We start from the raw sequence: 22,557 nt of genomic DNA on the forward strand, positions 1-22,557 counted from the left end.
TAAACCATAGCCCACTACTAGCCAGCACCATCCTCTAACTAAATCATAGCCCACTACTAGCCAGCACCATCCTCTAACTAAATCATAGCCCACTACTAGACAGCACCATCCTCTAACTAAACCATAGCCCACTACTAGCCACTAGCCAGCACCATCCTCTAACTAAACCATAGCCCACTACTAGCCAGCACCATCCTCTAACTAAACCATAGCCCACTATTAGCCACTAGCCAGCACCATCCTCTAACTAAACCATAGCCCACTACTAGCCAGCACCATCATCTACCTAAACTATAGCACCACTACTAGCCAGCACCATCCTCTAACTAAACCATATCCCACTACTAGCCAGCACCATCCTCTAACTAAACCATAGCCCACTACTAGCCACTAGCCAGCACCATCCTCTAACTAAACCATAGCCCACTACTAGCCAGCACCATCATCTACCTAAACTATAGCACCACTACTAGCCAGCACCATCCTCTACCTAAACCATAGCCCACTACTAGCCAGCACCATCCTCTACCTAAACTATAGCACCACTACCAGCCAGCACCATCCTCTACCTAAACTATAGCCCACTACCAGCCAGCACCATCCTCTAACTAAACCATAGCCCACTACTAGCCAGCACCATCCTCTAACTAAACCATAGCCCACTACTAGCCAGCACCATCCTCTACCTAAACCATAGCACCACTATTAGCCAGCACCATCCTCTAACTAAACCATAGCCCACTACTAGCCAGCACCATCCTCTAACTAAACCATAGCCCACTACTAGCCAGCACCATCATCTACCTAAACCATAGCCCACTACTAGCCAGCACCATCCTCTACCTAAACTATAGCACCACTACTAGCCAGCACCATCCTCTAACTAAACCATAGCCCACTACCAGCCAGCACCATCCTCTAACTAAACCATAGCCCACTACTAGACAGCACCATCCTCTAACTAAACCATAGCCCACTACCAGCCAGCACCATCCTCTACCTAAACTATAGCACCACTACTAGACAGCACCATCCTCTAACTAAACCATAGCCCACTACCAGCCAGCACCATCCTCTAACTAAACCATAGCCCACTACTAGACAGCACCACCCTCTAACTAAACCATAGCCCACTACCAGCCAGCACCATCCTCTACCTAAACTATAGCACCACTACTAGCCAGCACCATCCTCTAACTAAACCATAGCACCACTACTAGCCAGCACCATCCTCTAACTAAACCATAGCCCACTACCAGCCAGCACCATCCTCTAACTAAACCATAGCCCACTACTAGCCAGCACCATCCTCTACCTAAACTATAGCCCACTACCAGCCAGCACCATCCTCTACCTAAACTATAGCACCACTACTAGCCAGCACCATCCTCTACCTAAACTATAGCACCACTACTAGCCAGCACCATCCTCTACCTAAACTATAGCACCACTACTAGCCAGCACCATCCTCTAACTAAACCATAGCCCACTACTAGCCAGCACCATCCTCTAACTAAACCATAGCCCACTACTAGCCAGCACCATCCTCTAACTAAACCACAGCACCAAGATGTCTGTATACAGATGCCAAAATAAAATGCTAAATTGTCACAATATTAAATGGACACGGAGAGTTTTGGGGGACTTGACTTGCACAAGGAGAAGGAAGGGGTATTTCTGTTCCCCCAGAAAACAAGTCATTGGAGGTGACCGGGCACAACTGAAGGAGCTGCCATTTTAAAAGTAGTTCAGGTGGTTTCTTATGGACTAGCCGCACCTTCCTTCCTCTAACCACTCCCTGCTTCATGCCAAGTTTACAAAGAATTAAACAAAAATTAAATACTTTCGTACTAAGCAGTTAGAGGAAGTGGTTGCACAGCTCTGACTTGACCACGACCGTGGAGGGTCATGCAATGTCGCCGCGATTTGATCGCCCCTTCTTGTCCCCCGTGACGATGGCTCAAACTGTGGCGGCAGCGGTCTTTTTTAATGTCAGGGAAGAAATAGGCTTAGGTTCTCTTTTCTATTCATATTTCACACACAGAGACAGAGAGAGGGCACGGATTTGGAAATAAACGTTCCATTTGAGAATTTTATAACCAGGCTTGGCCGGCCCTTTTCAAGCGGCCTCAGATGTGGTTTGAAAAGAAATTCATTGCGCGGAACTGGAGCTGGCAGAGAGCCACGGTGTTTGAGAGGAGAAACACTAGCGCCAACACTTTGCTTTGTAACAGAACAGGGAGGCTCAATGCCTTGGCGTGCTGCTCTGTGTGTGTGTGTGTGTGTGTGTGTGTGTGTGTGTGTGTGTGTGTGTGTGTGTGTGTGTGTGTGTGTGTGTGTGTGTGTGTGTGTGTGTGTGTGTGTGTGTGTGTGTGTGTGTGTGAGTGTGTGTGTGTGTGTGTGTGAGTGTATATGTGTAGTCCCAAGTCCCATCTTAATTTGATCAGTTTCTCATACAGGAAAATAATCCTGCAGCAACAGGAAATGTGAATTATTATGTGGATTATAATTAATGGACATTTTTGTAGGGATTGATACATTTTCAGTAAGGATAAATCAAGTTTGACATTATAAAGTGGAAATAACTAACTTTTTAAACAGAGATTAGACTTTTTAGTCTTGAATCTGGTTCTGGAGGCAGCTCTGCAGTGGTCACTAGGCGACACAGCCACAAAGTCCTAGAATCTGATTTAAAACCTAACCTTAAGCACACTGCTAACCCTAATGCCTAACACTGATATCGCCACCCCTTCCCTTGCATCGTGTACAGTGCTAGTCGACAGTTGGCTAACACTGTCGTACAGTCTCAGATAGGAAGGGATTCTCCACCCCCCACCACCTCTCCTTCCCCTACTGCCTGCTTGGCATCTCTAACTCTCCCCCCCCCCCCACCCCCCACCCCCCACCACCACTTGCCTTTTGTGCTCCACTCAATTATCCCTCGTCTGCCGAGTGAGGGGGGAGGGAAAACGAAAAACGGGGGAAGTTTATAATAATCACTTCCCACTTCTGTAATTTATATGCAATGAGGACTCAGCGTGCCCGTAGCTACAATCAAGTGTGTGTCGGAACCACGTGAGGTGTTTCCAGAAACCATCGAGGACGGAGAGACTAAAGTAGCAGATTCCCATGATTCCCCATGCTGCTAAATCCGCTGGCTGAAAAGCCTTTCCTCAGCTCCTCGCTGTTCTGTTATGCAGCCAGGGCCCTTTACCAGCCACACCTGAAAATACACACTGTTACTGATTGAGTCTGGTCACGTACTCTGGGGGAGGGAGAGAGAGAGAGCGAGAGAGAGAGAGAGAGAGAGAGAGAGAGAGAGAGAGAGAGAGAGAGAGAGAGAGAGAGAGAGAGAGAGAGAGAGAGAGAGAGAGAGAGAGAGAGAGAGAGAGAGAGAGAGAGAGAGAGAGAGAGAGAGAGAGAGAGAGAGAGAGAGAGAGAGAGAGAGAGAGAGAGAGAGAGAGAGACAGCAATATGTGACCTGTTGCCACAAGGGCGACCAGTGAAGAACAAACACCATTGTAAATACACACACAGAAAGAGACAGACAGACAGACAGACAGACAGACAGACAGACAGACAGACAGACAGACAGACAGACAGACAGACAGACAGACAGACAGACAGACAGACAGACAGACAGACAGACAGACAGAAAGATCAAAGGTATAACCACAGACAACAGAATGTGTTGGCACCCTCAGAGGGTCAGAAGAAACCGGAAGCATCCCGGTTTTCAGGGGGAAAGCAGAGAAGAGGTGAAGCCTGAAAACCGGATGCTTCCGGTTTCGTCTGAGCCCGCTCAGGCCTTTCTTTTACGCTTGCTACGTTAGGTTAATGTTCTGGTTAGCTTGACGATTACTCTTCTTGGCCAGTTCACACACATTTTCCCGCTGCGTTATCCTGATGTCTGGATTGCTGCACACCTGCTTGACCACACGTGACCTTTTGGTCTGTGTTTCAGGCAGGACTGTTTGATGACAAGCTACACACAATCTGTCTATGAGTCAGTCAGCACATACTAGCATGTTAGAGGACAATCAATGTAAATACATACAGTACAGAGGAAAATCACAGTGTACATACAGTACAGAGGAATATCACAGTGTACATACAGTACAGAGGAATATCACAGTGTATACATACAGTAAAGAGGAATATCACAGTGTATACATACAGTACAGAGGAAAATCACAGTGTACATACAGTACAGAGGAAAATCTCAGTGTATACATACAGTACAGAGGAATATCACAGTGTATACATACAGTACAGAGGAAAATCAGTGTACATACAGTACAGAGGAATATCACAGTGTACATACAGTACAGAGGAATATCACAGTGTATACATACAGTAAAGAGGAATATCACAGTGTATACATACAGTACAGAGGAGAATCACAGTGTACATACAGTACAGAGGAATATCACAGTGTATACACACAGTACATTAATGTAGACTAGATCGTCATGACACTTCAGCCTCTACTGAAATTATATCAGTCTTTCTCAGCTGAGAGAGAATTCGTCTGAAAGTAAAGAATGGGGAGACCAACCAAGACGAGAGCAAAACCAGCCCAGATCCTGCCTCTCCTAGCTTGTTTAAACACTTGTTCTCAGACACAGTGCCATTGATGACTCCGTACAGGGCTACTGTAAAAATCTGCAAACACAAAGGCATTAGATAGAGAGAACTGTGGGCGTGGGGCAAACTAAAGCCCTGTGGAGACATACATAGTCTGGCCAGGTGTTCCCTCTCAGTGGCTCTGTGTGTGTGGAATGCCTGACCTTTGCACAACAAAGGTGAGCAAACACACCCCCTCCAAAAACGGCCCCCTCCCAGTGTCTCTCCGTTTATAGGCCACAGAAAGAAAGGGACCGCCACTCTCCTCTCTCCACTACCTCTCCACCAAAACACACTACCAACCCGGGTGAAGTTTAAATAAATAACCAATTACTATTCCCAGAGTGGTTTGAACCCCCAGGAAGTCAGTCAGCCAGCCCAGCTCTCGGTGAAGTGTTAAAAATTGAACGTTTTATTGGCAGGATGGCCTTTTGGCCAGGGGGCTTAATGTAACGAAACCCAATTAATAAGAGAAGAAAGCCAGGCCGCCAGCGAGGGATGGAGGGAGGAGAGGGAGGGAAAGGGGGAGTGCCACGCGCCCAGGGTAATGAGAGGAACGAGGGGAGCGGAGGAGTGAACGAACGAGGGGATAGAGAGGAGTGGAGGAGGAAATGAAAGCCAGCCCCGGAGAGAAATGTACATCTATGAACTGGAACCCCCCCATTCCCCTCACCCCTGTCCTCAATCTCATAGCGTCAGTGACAGTCCAATAGTTCAGCCTAGTCTTGCATCTAAAGCCAGCTCGTTGCTGCCTGAACTAGTTATTCCAAAACCTTACATTAACATTGACACCCCTGTTTGGTTTTTTTACTTTCAGCTTTAACTTCTCCCTTCACATATATTCACATTGACCAAATCCCATTTTTCAATGCGACAGTGATGTTGACTGAATTACAGTGGGAATCTAACACGCGAAGAAGCAGTCACTTATCATAAGACCTCCCTTAAACAACAAACGCCACCGTGAGAACATACAAACACCGTACATTAATGCACAGCGAGACACCACACGACGGGCATATAGCGAAACGCTAGACACACACACAGCCCGCAAAACAAACACTAATGTACACACACATTCTAGATTAGAGACTCCCATGTGTACACCCCCCCCCCCCCCCCACACATTCATCCTGCTCTGCCTGCATATGCAAACAAAGGGCCCCATTTACAGCTAAGTGTCATTTCTCCATATCACCAAACAGAAGCTCTGAATAGGACACAGATGAATTAGGAGGTATTACCCAACATCCTTGAGTTTTCAGATTGAGGATTCAACAGAGGCTGAATGGGGGGTTTCATAACCCAAACTCATTGACCCTCCGGCTTCAAGTGTATTTCCCCAAGCAAACCAATCACACTGGCTCGCACTCTCCTCTTATGAAGGTGCCAGTTGGGGGAATGTGTGTGAAATAGGCCTGCTCTGATGAAAAGACACAGGTTTCATTTTCTCAAAGTGTAGAAACTCCGTTCTTTCCTTCTGTGTTGGGGGAACTAGGCCATTAGAAGCACTGAGTTCGAACAACAAAGTCGCTGAACTCTCTATGGGGAAACACTTAAAGGACTATAGAGATGATAGTCCCCGTCAAATGGGTTAAAGATGCTCTACAGCTATTTTCTTTTTACATTTCCTGTTGAAAAACAATATCCCAAGTACACATACAGTAATGTACATACAGTTGAAGTCGGAAGTTTACATACACCTTAGCCAAATACATTTAAACTCAGTTTTTCACCATTTCTGACATTTAATCCTAGTAAAAATTCCCTGTCTTAGGTCAGTTAGGATCACCACTTTATTTTAAGAATGTGAAATGTCAGAACAATAGTAGAGAGAATGATTTATTTCAGCTTTTATTTCTTTCATCACATTCCCAGTGGGTCAGAAGTTTACATACACTCAATTAGTATTTGATAGCATTGCCTTTAAATTGTTTAACTTGGGTCAAACATTTCGGGTAGCCTTCCACAAGCTTCCCACAATAAGTTGGGTGAATTTTGGCCCCTTCCTCCTGACGGAGCTGGTGTAACTGAGTCAGGTTTGTAGGCCTCCTTGCTCGCATACGTTTTTCAGTTCTGCCCACAAATTTTCTATAGGATTGAGGTCAGGGCTTTGTGATGGCCACTCCAATACCTTGACTTTGTTGTCCTTAAGCCATTTTGCCAAAACTTTGGAAGTATGCTTGGGGTCATTGTTCATTTGGAAGATCCATTTGCGACCAAGCTTTAACTTCCTGACTGATGTCTTGAGATGTTGCTTCAATATAGCCACATCATTTTCCTCCCTCATGATGCCATCTATTTTGTGAAGTGCACCAGTCCCTCCTGCAGCAAAGCACCCCCACGACATGATACTGCCACCCCAGTGCTTCACGGTTGGGATGGTGTTCTTCGGCTTGCAAGCCTCCCCCTTTTTCCTCCAAACATAATGATGGTCATTACGGCCAAATAGTTCTATTTTTGTTTCATCAGACCAGAGGACATTTAAAAAGTATGATCTTTGTCCCCATGTGCAGTTGCAAACCGTAGTCTGTCTTTTTTATGGCGGTTTTGGAGCAGTGGCTTCTTCCTTGCTGAGCGGCCTCTCAGGTTATGTTGATATAGGACTCGTTTTACTGTTGATATAGATACTTTTGCACCTGTTTCCTCCAGCATCTTCACAAGGTCCTTTGCTGTTGTTCTGGGATTGATTTGCACTTCTCGCACCAAAGTCCTTTCATCTCTAGGAGACAGAACACGTCTCCTTCCTGAGCGGTATGACGGCTGCGTGGTCCCATGGTGTTTATACTTGCGTACTATTGTTTGTACAGATGAATGTGGTACCTTCAGGCGTTTGGAAATTGCTCCCAAGGATGAACCAGGTCTACAATTTTTTCCTGAGGTCTTGGCTGATTTCTTTAGATTTTCCCATGACGTCAAGCAAAGAGGCACTGAGTTTGAAAGTAGGCCTTGAAATACATCCACAGGTCCACCTCCAATTGACTCAAATGATGTCTGGAATTGTGATACAGTGAATTATAAGTGAAATAATCTGTCTGTAAACAATTGTTTGAGAAATTACTTGTGTCATCCACAAAGTAGATGTCCTAACCGACTTGCCAAAACTATAGTTTGTTAACAAGAAATTTGTGGAGTGGTTGAAAAACTAGTTTTAATGACTCCAACCTAAGTGTATGTAAACGTCTGACTTCAACTGTACACTGAAGTATTTTGAGCAAAATGGTGTTATTTTTTTACAACTGCAAGTGTTGGCCATTCAAGGAGTTTCTCTTATGGGTGTACTCTGTCGTCATCGGCCACCCCTCTTGCTTGTGGGAACTATAGAGGAGCAAAGAGAACAGAAGAGGAAAGGCCCACCCCTCCCCACTAGTGCCATGTCATGTCATACCTGGACTACCTATTGAGATGGGCCTTTTGTTAGGTAAATCAGCTGAGGTGAAAAGGAGACTGGAGTGCATCTTTAATAAGGGGTGGTTAGAGGTTGTTTCAGGTGAGAGGTGGATGTGAGTTTAGAGACTTCAGAATGGTTCTGTGGAGGTAGGGCAGTATTTGGGGAAAGATGTGTGTAGGGGTTGGGCCAATGTTCTGAAGCTCAATGGTGGTTGAGTTATGTGAAAGTTGTGTTTGGGTTGTGTTGACGTTGTGTGGGGGGGATGGACCAATGTTTTGAAGCTCAGGGGTGGGATTTTTGGTGGATGTGTGAAGTTTGTTTGAGCGATGTGTTGTGGGTGTGTGTGTGGGTGCACATGTGTGTGCACGTGCGTGTGTGTGTGTGTGTGTGTGGGGAGGCAATGCTGGGCCAATGTTTTGAAGCCTTTTAGTGCCTTGCCTGGTAGTTGTGTGAAGGTTGTAGGGGCGTTGTGTGAAGGTTGACAGAGCGTTATGTGGGGGTTGGACTGGGTGTGTGTTTGGCAGAGCCCGGGGCACCCTGCAGGATGTTCACCTTGCGGCGGGGTGCAGGCCTCATTATCACAGCAGGACCTGGTCACATCAAAGAGCTGAGGAAAGGGCAAACATTCCACTGAAGTGCCACTGTCAGCAGGCCTGGCTACCCCCTACCAGCTTGACCAAGACCAGCAAGCATGTTCACACACACACACACACACACACACACGTACGTTCTTTTGTTACCTATATAACGTAATCGCCACTTGTCATGTACGAGCCCAGGCAAACACAGTGGAAAACCCCCACAATGAATGAGTCACACAACAGACTGCAGATCTTCTTCCTGGCAGAGTTTATTGGAGAGGGAGAACACACAAATTCTCCCACACACCCACTTCACCTAAAATGTCAAGCAAAACTGTGATTGACTATCTAGGGATCCCCACAACACATTTTTTTATAGAGTAAAATCTAAAATCGAGTGTACATTTTTTCATGTAGTTGGCTACAATATCAGCTAAGATGACAGAAATACTGGTTTCTAATGAGTTTCTAATGAGGTGATGGAGAGAAATGGAACTCTAGAGACCTCTGGTCTGAATCGGGTAACCGGTAAAGCTGACAACAAGTAGAAGTTGTGCACCCGAATGCGGCACAGCTCTTTATTTTTCTTATTGAATCAAACGGCAAGTTTTTTTTTTCTCCTCGTCGATCCATTTTTAGCTACTACCCCACTGCTGCATGAACACACTGCATGGTATATCACTAGAAACCTTTTGGACTGCCGAGTTGCTACATTCATGCCAAGTTATCGCCACATTCACAACAACGAACGCTAGCGAGCCAGGACCCTTAGAGAGGCACACAAATGAAAACGCAGCGCAAGCTAATGTCTAGCGCTCGCTTAAACCCAAGCCTGAGTCTTCACAACACAATAACAGAAGGGGGAAATGGAGAGAAAAGAGAGAAAAACACCACAGAATGATTGGGAGAAAAAGTGCTGAGAAAGTCAGCCTCATGCGCCACGTTTTAGAAACCAAGGAACAAGAGAGGATTTGCCTGCTACACCTAGATAGTGTGTCCCCCCTCGCTCTCAGCCAGGTATTCTGGGCATGAATGGCTGTCAGTTTGGATTTGGGAGCTCAGCGTTGAGGCGGGAGAATGGAGTCTGGCTGGAGTGGTGGGGGTCTTTGTGCCTGGCTCTACCTGTGGAGGAGAGCGCTGGAAGCAGCAGTCAGCTGGCAGACCCCTCTCAGAGCGCTAGCTAGCTCCATGCTAACTAGTAACTAACATGTGATATTGAGAGCTGTAGGCAGGTAGCAGACCCCTCTCAGAGCGCTAGCTAGCTCCATGCTAACTAGTAACTAACATGTGATATTGAGAGCTGTAGGCAGGTAGCAGACCGCACTCAGAGCGCTAGCTAGCTCCATGCTAACTAGTAACTAACATGTGATATTGAGAGCTGTAGGCAGGTAGCAGTTCCCCCTCAACACGTTAGCTTCATAATAACTCATACAGTAACACTAGCCTAACATCTCTAAGTATAGTGGTTCCCACTGTACTTGAGAAGAATAATGAGACCATAGGCCTACTGGTAAAATGAGGGGGTACTTCAGGGGTACTCTGGGAAGAGCAGAATTCAGTTGGTGGTACAATAACAGGTTTGGAACCACTGACTCAGTAGTCCTCTTTGACAGCGCTAACCAGCTCCATGCTAACTAGAAAACACTAGCCATTGAGGGAAAGGGTAGTTAGCTTAGCCATAGGGTCATGGAAAAGGTGAGAGCCAGTGGGGGGCAGATGGCGACAGGCTGGCGGGGAGTGAATGTTTACGAGGATGGTTTGAAACGGCACGCGTTGAGGAGAGGAGCGTGTATCAGGGGTGAATGATTTGAATGGGTGCCGCTTGAGCTGGGGAGTGTACTGACCTAGTTTCACTCGTGCGCACACACACACACACACACACACACACACACACACACACACACACACACACACACACACACACACACACACACACACACACACACGCACACACACAAACACACACACACAACCTTGGGGAAGTAAACACTCTGGCACAGTGGCAGGTATCTAAATTCAATGACAACAGAGCAACAGAGTGAGCCAACTGTGCGTCTGCTAATATATATTTATATTACTAATCTAAAAACGCAGTGAAATATGACGTCCATACATATACTAACGTACAAAAATGTGTTGTATGCACACCTATTGTATATTAATGAATATTACATTAAAAATAGGTTTGCTGACCAGCATTTTGCTCCTGTTTTAACCATAGCAACTCAGAGGATCCATTCTTCCCCAGAGCCACGACGCCTGTGTCCTAGCGATCTTACATGTGAACTTCTGACCCCATAGTCACATGATTAATGGCCTTTTCACCTCAGCGCACCTCTGCTTTTTGAAGACCAACGCCTCCTAGTCTTCTACTCCCACTGGCTAGGCAGCTAAGAGCCAGGTAATAGACTTCAGCAGGCTATTGGATTACCTATAGTGAGTCATTTCAGCTTCGTCGTCAAATATAAAGGGCAAACTGACAAAGTCAGTCAACATTTTTTTTTGAAATGCATGTTTTGATAAAAATGTGGGTGTTTCTACATAAGGGGTTTTAAACTACTATATATATATATCTTACTCTCTTCCCCTGCATCAAGATATAGAGTTGTAAGCCCAGTCATCGTTACTATAAGCCAAAGCATTCATCATTGTGGATCTGGTTACAAACCATTCTTGTCTTTTATAAAGTAAAGGACAGAAGTACAATAGGTCCGACTAGCAGCCCAGCTGTTGTTTAGGTGCAACTCTTCATTTTTAAAGGATTAACCGGTGAGACACTAAACACCTGCTTTTCAGCCTGGAATTAGTCATTAAAACCCCACATTTTCAGCTTCACACACACACACACACACACACACACACACACACACACACACACACACACACACACACACACACACACACACACACACACACACACACACACACACACACACACACACACACACACACACACACACACACACACACACACACACACACGGCTAGTCTCCTCAGATCTGAATGAAAACAAAGCTATTCTAAAAGGCGTAATCCCCTCGGAACAAATGGCTATTCTCCACTCATGTATGACTAGGCCTGCGTCCTAAATGACTCCCTATCCTCTTTATAGTGTATTACCTTTTAACAAGGCCCCTGAGGCTCTGGTCAAAATTAGTGCACTATATTGGGAATAGGTTGCCATTTGCAATGCGCACGAGGGAACACTTCAGCCAGCCTTTCCAGGATCAACCCAATCACAAGAAAATCTCCGCCCCTATTGGTTACTTTTGTGAGACGCTTTTGTAGAGACGTAAGGCAAACCAAAACAATGACCGTGTTAAAACATGGTCCCTAACAACGGTCGGACCTTTCTCTCAACCACCCCTTAAGAAATGGTAATCGCCTTACATTGTCATGATATATTCAAATCCTGATTGTAAAGAAAGAAACTGCATGGGCCCGAGCCCAACACATGTAGCCTCGAGAGCACCATTCATTCATCTGACACCACACTTGAAATAGATGCAGAATGACAACAAAATGAACACAACACAGTTATAATTCAATTCCATTTTCTGTGGCTCTTGAAAATAATGGACTTGTACAGTATTTCCTTTGTGTATCAGAGACTCATTTTAGACTTAGTGGGGGGTAGCTATGTTCCCATCAGTCCAATCATCACTCTTTACACTACAAGGCCTATCTCGAATGAGCCAATCGTAGTGTCTCTCTTCCACCATGGCGAGAGATAGCGCGAGATCAACAGAGATCACCGACTCATGAATAGCACCCCAATATGTAATTGCATTAAACCATTACAATGCTCAAACGCTTCTGTGGTCTGAATATGGTCTATACACAGGAACACAAAGAGAACGCAACACTCCGCTGGGCGACTAGCCTAGCATTCGTTCACACCTCTTTCCAGATCTCCTGCCATATCAGAGATAGGAATTAACCAAAGCCAGGCTTGGTGCGCCGTGGACTTTTATGAAGTCAAAGAATCTCGGTGAAACGTCTATGAACCTGTCATATCCCATCATTGTTATAGCTGTCCATCTCAGTACAGAACGAAGACCCTGTCTGTGTATAGGGCTCACATGAAGGGTGGCGTGCGATTGAATAGCAGTTGAAGCGTCCCTCTCTCCACCAAGGCGCCCATCTTGATTCCTCTTTTCTTGGTGGCGGAAGAGGGGGATGAGGAGGAGGGATAGGAGGTGGGGGGTCACTTGCTTTTTTCGTCCCCTTTCATCTCAAAGATAGGTGCGTGGCGGGGGGCAGGGGGGGGGGAGGTTGGGGTTGGGGCTCTGGATCGATTTGATATTTGGATGCATTGTTTGATGACGGGGAGCTCAAAGCCGAGGACGTCCCTCTGAAGTCTCTCCTAACGGGAGACATGAAAAGTCTCACCTGGTTCCCCGAGCGAAACTGAGGGTCTATGTACTGGGGTGCGGAGATTGGGCAGACAGACAGACGCCACACCAACTGAGGCATTTTCTTCACTGTAGCTCCCTTGAATTTTCTAATTTTAGAGCTCAATCCTTGTCTCACATTACCTATCAATAATTCTAAATCAAAACATGTATTTTCCAATATTTTCAATACAGAATAACAAGATTGTCAACACTTAGTTCCTAGTCAAGACTTAGTTCCTAGTCAATCCACTCCGTTTCATTTAATCACCATTTCAGTTTGTATTAATAAAACAATGTCATCATATAATCACTGGTACCCCCACTCTAGAGCTGGGACGATAAACCGAAAATGATCGACACTGACCAAACCAACCACTTATCGTGGACATTTGGCTGATATCGTTCATTAGGATAAATAACCTTCGAGGGCCCAACTAGAGAAATATGTTAAATGCTAATATGGGTGACTGTTAAATGGGACAATTGATAGCTACAACATCCAAAGTAGTAGTAAAAGCAGTTACGGGTAATATAAATGTCAAGAAATAACTTTGGTGTGCGTTAATGTTGTACACGCATCGCTCAATTGGTCTTTATCATGAGAATTCAGTCGATTTACCGTAATATGGATTTTTGTCCATATCGGCCCAGCTCTACTCCACTCCTTGTCTTAACACCAGTGTAAATCTAAGGTCCTTAATGTGTGTGTGTGTATATCCCCAGGAGAAAATAACAGCCTTCCCTTCCATCACCACCAGACTAGCCCCAGATGAAAATGATGATCAAAGGAAATAGAGGCGAGAGGAGGGAGGAGAGGAGAACAGAGTGTAGCTCATCAGATGAACAAACACACTCTTGCTGGATATCTTTATGGGTTTCATCACCCTGCATCAAGTGACTCTCCGCCGAGCACAGCTAAACAAAAGAGCTGTTTTCGTCTTCATGAGAAAGAAAGAATATCTTTCCCTTTAAATGAGGTCATCTGTTCCAATAATAGACGGCTGGTATATTGCGATGTTTGTCAATTCTAGTGGTTACAGAACACTAATCAGAATCAGGTAGCCATCATCACTTCAGAAGAGGCAAAGATTCACATCATTTCAGCATCGTTCCCCAACAAAACATGACCCAAGACCCAAGACCTGCTGCTAAGTGCCGTGGTGTGTGTTGCATACTGTAGCAGTGGTATGGCCCAGACCCATAGCAAGAGAGCGGAGAGAGAAAGAGAGAGGCAGTAGTCCCATTCTACTCTGTTTTCCTCTTCTCTCTGTGACCCGCAGCCATGCAGACTATCTCTCCAGCCGCGCTCCTCTCTCCAGCCACGGCAAATTGGGTGCCCGGGGTGCGAGCCTGGGCCAAGCCTGGCATTTGGGGGCCATCCGAGGCGCCAGGCATGAGGGGTAGAGATATGGCACTGAAGGGGGACGGAGGGAGCAGCGGGTCGGTGGTGAGGGGGCGACACCAGGCACGAGCCCCAACACAAAGGGAACAGGGCTCGTTAGAGAGACGAAGCTAGCTAGAGCTCCATGGCAATCACTGCCTGCCTCTCTCCCCCTCCCTCTCTCCCTCCGCTCGCCTCAGTCATAAATATGGCTACATCTGCAAGTGTAATCACTCCATTGTGGCCCGATTTTCTGCTCTGCTGGACGGCGGCATGGCGGCCTGCTTTTCAGCACCTCTCCCTCGCTCTACTTCCTTCCCTCCCATGTCCGTGACCCAGTGGTGACTTCTCCTGGCTGGCTGGCGAAGGCCAGTCAGTGAGTCTCTGAGATTACAGACACGCAGTCAGTCACTCAGGTAACAGAGTTACTAATCTGGCCCTGTTGAATTACACATAATTGCCTCGGCACTGTGATTGATTTCAGCCCTGGAAAGGAAAAGACGACCCCCCCCCTCTCCTCTCTTCCCCTCCGACATGCATACACCCCTCCTCCCTCTCTCCCCTTCTCCGGCGCTCCAGCGTGAGCAGCAGCCAAGACTCTCCAGCTAGTAGGAGGCTTTGAAGAGATCAAAGCCGAGGCCGGGAGCAGTTGTGCACCCTGGGAATACGGATACGGGGAGGCTCTCTACTCCTCAGACCTATTTTCCAGCGTCATGTCGGATTGCAGCTGTATTGCATTTTGCCAGTTCTCTTAATGCTCTTGGTTTTTACTTTGACATCAGTGATCCCCCCTCCCTGTAGGTTTCTTCAAAAACAAGGGGGAGGAAAAAGAGAGGGAGGAGGAGAAAGAAGGCAGGAGAGAGGGGAAAGGGAAATGGGGGGGATGGAAAAGGAGGGAGAGAAAGAGATCTACGGCTGATGTTTTTTCTTCACAACTCCATAACAGGGCAGTTGAAATGAGAAGGGGGGAGAATGCTGCATTTGTTTTCAATTCCGAGGCCGATATCAAAGGAGCGGCAAACTTTTATGGGTTTCCCAAAAATTAAAGACCATTCAAAGAGCTGTTTTTTTTATTTTATTTTTTATAGCCAAGACCACACAAAATGAATTGACAGCAAACCCCTCCTCCTGTCCACCCCAGCTCTGCAAGCTCCAACAGAAAGGAAAGGAAAGGGGGATACCTAGTCAGTTGAATGCATTTTGAATGCATTATAATGAAATGTGTCTTCCGCAGTGTGTGTGCGCACGTGCTCGGTCGCTCTCACACTCCAGCCAGTATATGTACAGTATATGTACAGTATATGTACAGTATATGTACAGTATATGTACAGTATATGTACAGTATATGTACAGTATATGTTGGAAATAGTTAAGAAGGGAGAAAATAATTACGCATTCGATGTGCGCTAGCAAAAACAAAAAAAGAAGGGGGGAAAAAGAGAGCTATATCCATCTATCCATTTAACAGCTTGGTTAATAAAGCCTGGTGACGAGGCAAGGCGAGCAGCACAGACCCCTTTGTACAGTAACTATACCGGCCCTATACCCAACCTTCTACATTGAGGAGCATTCATCTTTCAGTGCTGTCAGATACACACACACACACACACAGAGCATGTGAGTCTCTTTAGCTCTCACACCCACCACAGCACACACAAAAAATAATGAGCTTCTGAAAAATATAAAGGAGGGAAAAAAACAAGAGTAAGTTGACGGTAACAGAGCGGCTATTGATCAAGGCCGTCACACTAGAACAAGTCAGAGCTGTTTGCTGGTTCTCTCTGAAGTACGGAGCGCTGGGAGGAGTTACACTCAGTGTTTCACCCCTGCAGCTCCCATTGTCCCGGTCACAGTTACTGCCTGAACTACATGGTACACAGCACCAAATATAGACCTGGTTTTCACTAAACTAAAAAAGGGATGATTTTATAATAATGTTACGACAGTGAGGAACTATTTGGGGACTAAATAAAACTAATGGCATCAAAAGGGTTTCAGCTACACCACTTCAAAAGCCTCCCCATTCATCTCCAGTTGAAGCGCGTCAATGTGGAAAAACAACAGTGTTTTGCTTGGCGTCTTGGCTTTGTGGTGGAGCCAGTCTTATCAGCAGTGTTTAGGTGGTGGAGGGAGGCTAGGAGTCGGGCTCTGGTCCCTGTGTGCCGAACTGAGCTCCCACAGAGTGGCTTCAATAGGAGCCACACAGCCTGGGGAGTGGAGGGACTTTCGCCGGGGGCCCTTCTGAGGGCCCGGGAGTCAAAACAACAAGCTGGAGTGACGACAACCGACGCCACGCGGAGACAACAAAAAAGCCACTATCCTCTCTAACCTTCCACCCAACCCCCCCACCCAACCCCCCCACCCCAACTCAAGCACACGCCTGTCCCCTCCTTTCCGTATCCCCTGGTGGTCATGAGGCGGTGAGAGTGAAGCCCCACTCAGCAGGTGCTGTGGCTGGGGCCCGGCCTCCATGGAGCAGAGACGGGCTAGAGTGTTCATCCATCACCATGTTCATCCATCATCTCGTTCATCCCTCAGTAGGATGGATGAACGAGGGAGAAGAGAGGAGGGCTAGAGTGTTGTGATGTCCTCGGCTATGATGACAGTCTCGTTTTGGTGAGAGCATGAGAGAGCACATGAAAACAAACACTCACAAATACGCACACACACACACACACACAAACACACACACACACACACACACACACACACACACACACACACAAACAATACGATAGATGTTTTACTATATTCCCACAATGCTCTGTTACAAGTTTCATCAAATAAAGTAAAAGAAAACATGACACACTGTCCATATAGTCAAAACATGAGCGACCAACATACACAGTCCCACAGTCCGTCAGCGTCGTAACACAAATTTACACCACGTTATGTGAACACTTGGTGCATCCTGCCTGGACTTATTTTGTCTTCTCATCTTACAGGGAGAGAAAGGAGAAAAAACACCAGTCGTTTCAATTTAGGGAGAGGATAATTCCTCCCAGCTCCACTTAACAAGATGAAAGACTTTGATAAGGGGATTGCAACCACATGGAATCATTACCGTGGAGGGAACGCCATATGGAATAAATGTGTCGACCAGCCTCCTCGCCATGTACCATACAGTACAGTAGTTTGACGCACGCTCCGTGTCAATGATACTGTTTATAAAGAGCTGAGACCCAGAAGCACACAAAGGGTGGGAGGACGCTGGAGCTTTCTGTGAGGTCTACACAGTGTGACAGACAGACACACACACACACCCTGCTCTTTGTCAGACCTGCACAGCAGATGACATCAATGCTGCAATAATCCTCTGGTGATCCTTGAAATTTAACCCCCCCCTTCCCCAAAAATGTTTTTTTTAAACTTCAAATAATTGACTGTTGATGTCATATTTGGTCACAAAATATAGTAATATTGTTTGTAAGCCAATTTTAGGCAACGACATCCAGCGGCAAACTCACACATCAAATAGATCCCAGCTGCTTCACAAATCACAACAAAACGCTCTGCTCGATTCAGCGCCTCCAACCGCTTTACAACCCCGCAGTCGTGGATAAAGAACTACACATGGCGCCGCACGTTGCCGCAGACTACACTGCGCGTGGACATGAAGGGCTCCTGGGAAATGTAGTATTCTCATAACAGGGATCGGTGCTGAATGGGGCCAGGGTTTGAGACCGTGAGGACAGATACACATGGCACTGGGGATGACGAGGGGTACGTCTCAAATGGCACCCTATTATTAGTGCGCTACTTTTGACTAGTCCTATGGGGCCTGGTCTAAAGTAGTGCACTATATAGGGAATAGGGTTCCATTTGGGACGTAAGCGAGAAAAGGGGAGCGCGGTCAATCCCGTTAGGTAAGCCCGGGTTAGTGATTCCACACGGCCGCGCAATGCCGCCAAGGAGATCCGTCACGTTCTCGCTGACATCAAAGGGGAACCGCAGTCTCCCCCCACGGGCTCTCACACACGACAAGGACCCGCCACCGAGGGGGAAGACAGGGGGAGGGAGGTATGGCCTGGGAGGGGCAGCAAATGGTTCCCTCAGCTCTCTGCACACCAAAAGCCCAGCTTAAAATCAGCTATGGCGATTCCACCTTCCCCGACTGCTGCACTGACAGGCTGGGGACTGGATGTTTGGAGAGCCTGGACTTATGCTCGGAACGAGCTAGTGGATTCAAAGTTATAGTTCTAAAGTAAGGTAGTGTGTGAAAATGGCTTCCACCGTTACAGGCTTGGTGGTTACAAGTTAAAAGTTGTCATGCTCAAATTCAGATGTTTGATGAGAAGGTGACAGAAGTTTAAACTATGACTGGATCCAGAGAGGAGCATTCTATTAAACCACAGTAATCCTGAAGCTATACATCTGCTACAACAACTCAAATAGCATTTCTCATTGACTCCAGTGCACAAGTTCTACATACACTTTCTACAGTCAGAAAACAGAGCGGTCGAGTTAACGCACATACAGGAATGTGTTAGCTCGATAAGTCCGAGGTTTTAGCCAGAGAGATGTGAGAGCTTGATTCCAAGCTGCCAGCCCATCCAGACATCGAGCGTGGTCTTCACAAAGACTTAACAGAGGCCAGAGTAGGGAACACAATCCCCCCTCTCTTCCCAGAGTTCTGTACAGTCCGGCCCTCTGGCCATGGGAGCTGGAAATATGAGCCATCACACACGCACAGTCACTTTAAATAATCCAATATGCAACAGTCAAACCTCACACGACCCTATATGTGAAGACTCGAAGAACACACACACACACACACACACACACACACACACACACACACACACACACACACACACGCGAGAACATGTCACTACAGTTCCCACTGACACCAATATACAGTATAACTGTAGATAACACTTTAAACAGAATAGTAAATGTATTTACTTCACTGGGCTTCTGGGTAGACTAAATAGTGGCAGGCAGGGTTTTCAATGGATTCCTCTGGAACAAACCACACCAACCAAGAGCCAACATATACTGCTACAAAGTGTAACCTCTGTATTGACAATGACATGGCCAAGTAGAAAACACTAATATGACACAACCCTCACTTTATCTGTTATAATAAAGAGCAGAATAATAATAATAATAATGAGGCATTCATTTTCATTTCACCGTGTAAGCTTTAGACCTGGGGTGGCAGGTAGTCTAGTGGTTAGAGCTTTAGACCTGGGGTGGCAGGTAGTCTAGTGGTTAGAGCTTTAGACCTGGGGCGGCAGGTAGTCTAGTGGTTAGAGCTTTAGACCTGGGGCGGCAGGTAGCCTAGTGGTTAGAGCTTTAGACCTGGGGCGGCAGGTAGCCTAGTGGTTAGAGCTTTAGACCTGGGGCGGCAGGTAGTCTAGTGGTTAGAGCTTTAGACCTGGGGTGGCAGGTAGTCTAGTGGTTAGAGCTTTAGACCTGGGGCGGCAGGTAGTCTAGTGGTTAGAGCTTTAGACCTGGGGCGGCAGGTAGCCTAGTGGTTAGAGCTTTAGACCTGGGGCGGCAGGTAGCCTAGTGGTTAGAGCTTTAGACCTGGGGCGGCAGGTAGTCTAGTGGTTAGAGCTTTAGACCTGGGGCGGCAGGTAGTCTAGTGGTTAGAGCTTTAGACCTGGGGTGGCAGGTAGTCTAGTGGTTAGAGCTTTAGACCTGGGGCGGCAGGTAGTCTAGTGGTTAGAGCTTTAGACCTGGGGCGGCAGGTAGCCTAGTGGTTAGAGCTTTAGACCTGGGGCGGCAGGTAGCCTAGTGGTTAGAGCTTTAGACCTGGGGCGGCAGGTAGTCTAGTGGTTAGAGCTTTAGACCTGGGGTGGCAGGTAGTCTAGTGGTTAGAGCTTTAGACCTGGGGCGGCAGGTAGTCTAGTGGTTAGAGCTTTAGACCTGGGGCGGCAGGTAGTCTAGTGGTTAGAGCTTTAGACCTGGGGCGGCAGGTAGCCTAGTGGTTAGAGCTTTAGACCTGGGGCGGCAGGTAGTCTAGTGGTTAGAGCTTTAGACCTGGGGCGGCAGGTAGTCTAGTGGTTAGAGCTTTAGACCTGGGGCGGCAGGTAGTCTAGTGGTTAGAGCTTTAGACCTGGGGCGGCAGGTAGTCTAGTGGTTAGAGCTTTAGACCTGGGGCGGCAGGTAGTCTAGTGGTTAGAGCTTTAGACCTGGGGCGGCAGGTAGCCTAGTGGTTAGAGCGTTGGGCCAGTAACAGAAAGGTTGCTAGATCGAATCCCTGAGCTGACAAGGTAGAAATCTGTTGTTCTGCCCCTGAACAAGGCAGTTAAACCCACTGTTCCCCGGCAGGCTGTCATTGTAAATAAGAGTTTGTTCTTAACTGACTTGCCTAGTTAAATAAATAAATAAAAAAGACCTCAACTGCAGTCTAAACCTGGACTACCACCTCCAGAGATGAAGGGATGTCTAACATCCAACTGAGATCCTCTCGTCCTTCCACAGAACTTTATTGAATCAACTACACAGAGACAATCTCCATATGTGCTACTGGTCGTGGTGACTCCACCACACTAACCCTATGCGCAGCTGAACTACTCAAACCAAGGACTTCCATTCCTTCTCCTTTTAAAGATCTAGTACAACTCCTTAGAGGTCCTACAGCTCACGCCTTGCTTCCCTCCCCAAAATCTGCTGACAATCAGCAACTCTGAACAGCTCTGTCAGTTGGGCCTCATGCACAGGAATGCCATGGCCAATGAAAATCAATCTAAACTGTAGAGGGGGATGGAGGGAGGGAGGGAGGAGGGAAGAAAGGGAGAGAACGTGCCTTTGATCTGGGTGAAAACTGATCCTAGGCCTGCAGATACTGTGGCTGCGGTGGCCGGCAGGCTTGATACAACAGCCAGGCAGCACACACATTTCACATCCAGCCAATCAACAGCCAGGCAGCACATACACGTTTCACATCCATCCAATCAACAGTCAGGCAGCACATACATGTTTCACATCAGACTAGAAGAGAAGACTTGTGTTCCAACTTCCATGACTGCACCGCCACCAACCGTATCCATTTTATTGGATAAGTGAGAGAAACGTACATAAAATCGACTAAGGATTTATTGAAGATGGGGAAATTTGGCAAAACAAAAAGTGGGCGGCAACCACGGAAATGAGTGTTTAAAACGGTCCAGGCAGCGAGAGGAGGGGCCAAATAACAGGAGTCATTTCTTTATTTAAAGAAGGTTGGATGGAAGCCCCTCAGTCCTTGAGAAGTTATCCATTCCATAAGTATCCAAAACAATTATATTGGAGATGAAATTTGTCTGAAAAAATATCTACGGTCAGAGGACTCCTATACAAGAGCAAAGTGGGTACCGCTGCCACGAGATGAGAACACCATTCACTTTGTATTGTCAGACATATTCACACAGTCGCTGCACAGACTTCAAACCCTTCAAGTGAATTTCATGATGAAACCAAGTCAGACACACAGGCAGACATAAGCCAGAGTCTTTGGTCCTTGAACAATGCGTGCATGTCTGTGTCCTGTAGTCTATGTGCTAGCAGGGTGCGGGGACAGGCTTTGGGAGGCACCGAGCCATAGTGAGACTGGGTGTATTCACCACACACAACTCCACCCCACACACACACACACACCAAACAGGATTAGGGTGGACAGCTGCTGGCATGCCCTGGCGTTTTGCGTCTGTCTTGCTGCTAATGTTCAAAAAGAGACAGACACAGGAAGCCAGCCACCAGGCCTACAGCCTGAAATGAATACTGTTATAGGGACTATAAGCATGGTGACATACGGCAACCCTGGCTATTTCCGCAAACTCCCTCTTCAGATGGGATGTTGCAGTTAGGCCTCCGCGACCATGTCAGCGTAACCGCTGGGCTTACTGTCCATATGTAAACAAACATTGATTCAGTTAACAAGACGCGAGAAATAATACATCATATACATGTTGTTAATCTGCTGGAAAGTATGAGAGGCATGTGGGGGAGACTAGATCAGGTGGTTGCCAAGGGGACAGATCATCACAACATTACAGGGGCATGTTATATACGGCTATCACAAACCGGCTACATCACACTAGGAAGGCGGTCGAAGAGAGGCAAAGAACATTCTAGAGTTGAAAAGATGGTAGAAAAGATGAATGGAAATGTTCATATACAGGTATATTTGAAAGGAAATCCCAGGTTAAGCTCTTTTTTAGGGGTTTAGACCTGGTTAAGTATTTAAGATCG

The 22,557-nt window shown here is 46.7% G+C and overlaps 1 protein-coding gene across 1 annotated transcript in view; it reads right to left on the reverse strand.

The window, feature by feature from the left end:
* Positions 1-22,557, reverse strand: part of lef1 (lymphoid enhancer-binding factor 1) — a 60,522-nt gene that overhangs the window by 33,371 nt on the left and 4,594 nt on the right. The gene's annotated exons all lie outside the window — the stretch shown is intronic.

Source organism: Salvelinus namaycush, chromosome 42, assembly GCF_016432855.1.
Source record: "Salvelinus namaycush isolate Seneca chromosome 42, SaNama_1.0, whole genome shotgun sequence".
NCBI lineage: Eukaryota > Metazoa > Chordata > Actinopteri > Salmoniformes > Salmonidae > Salvelinus > Salvelinus namaycush.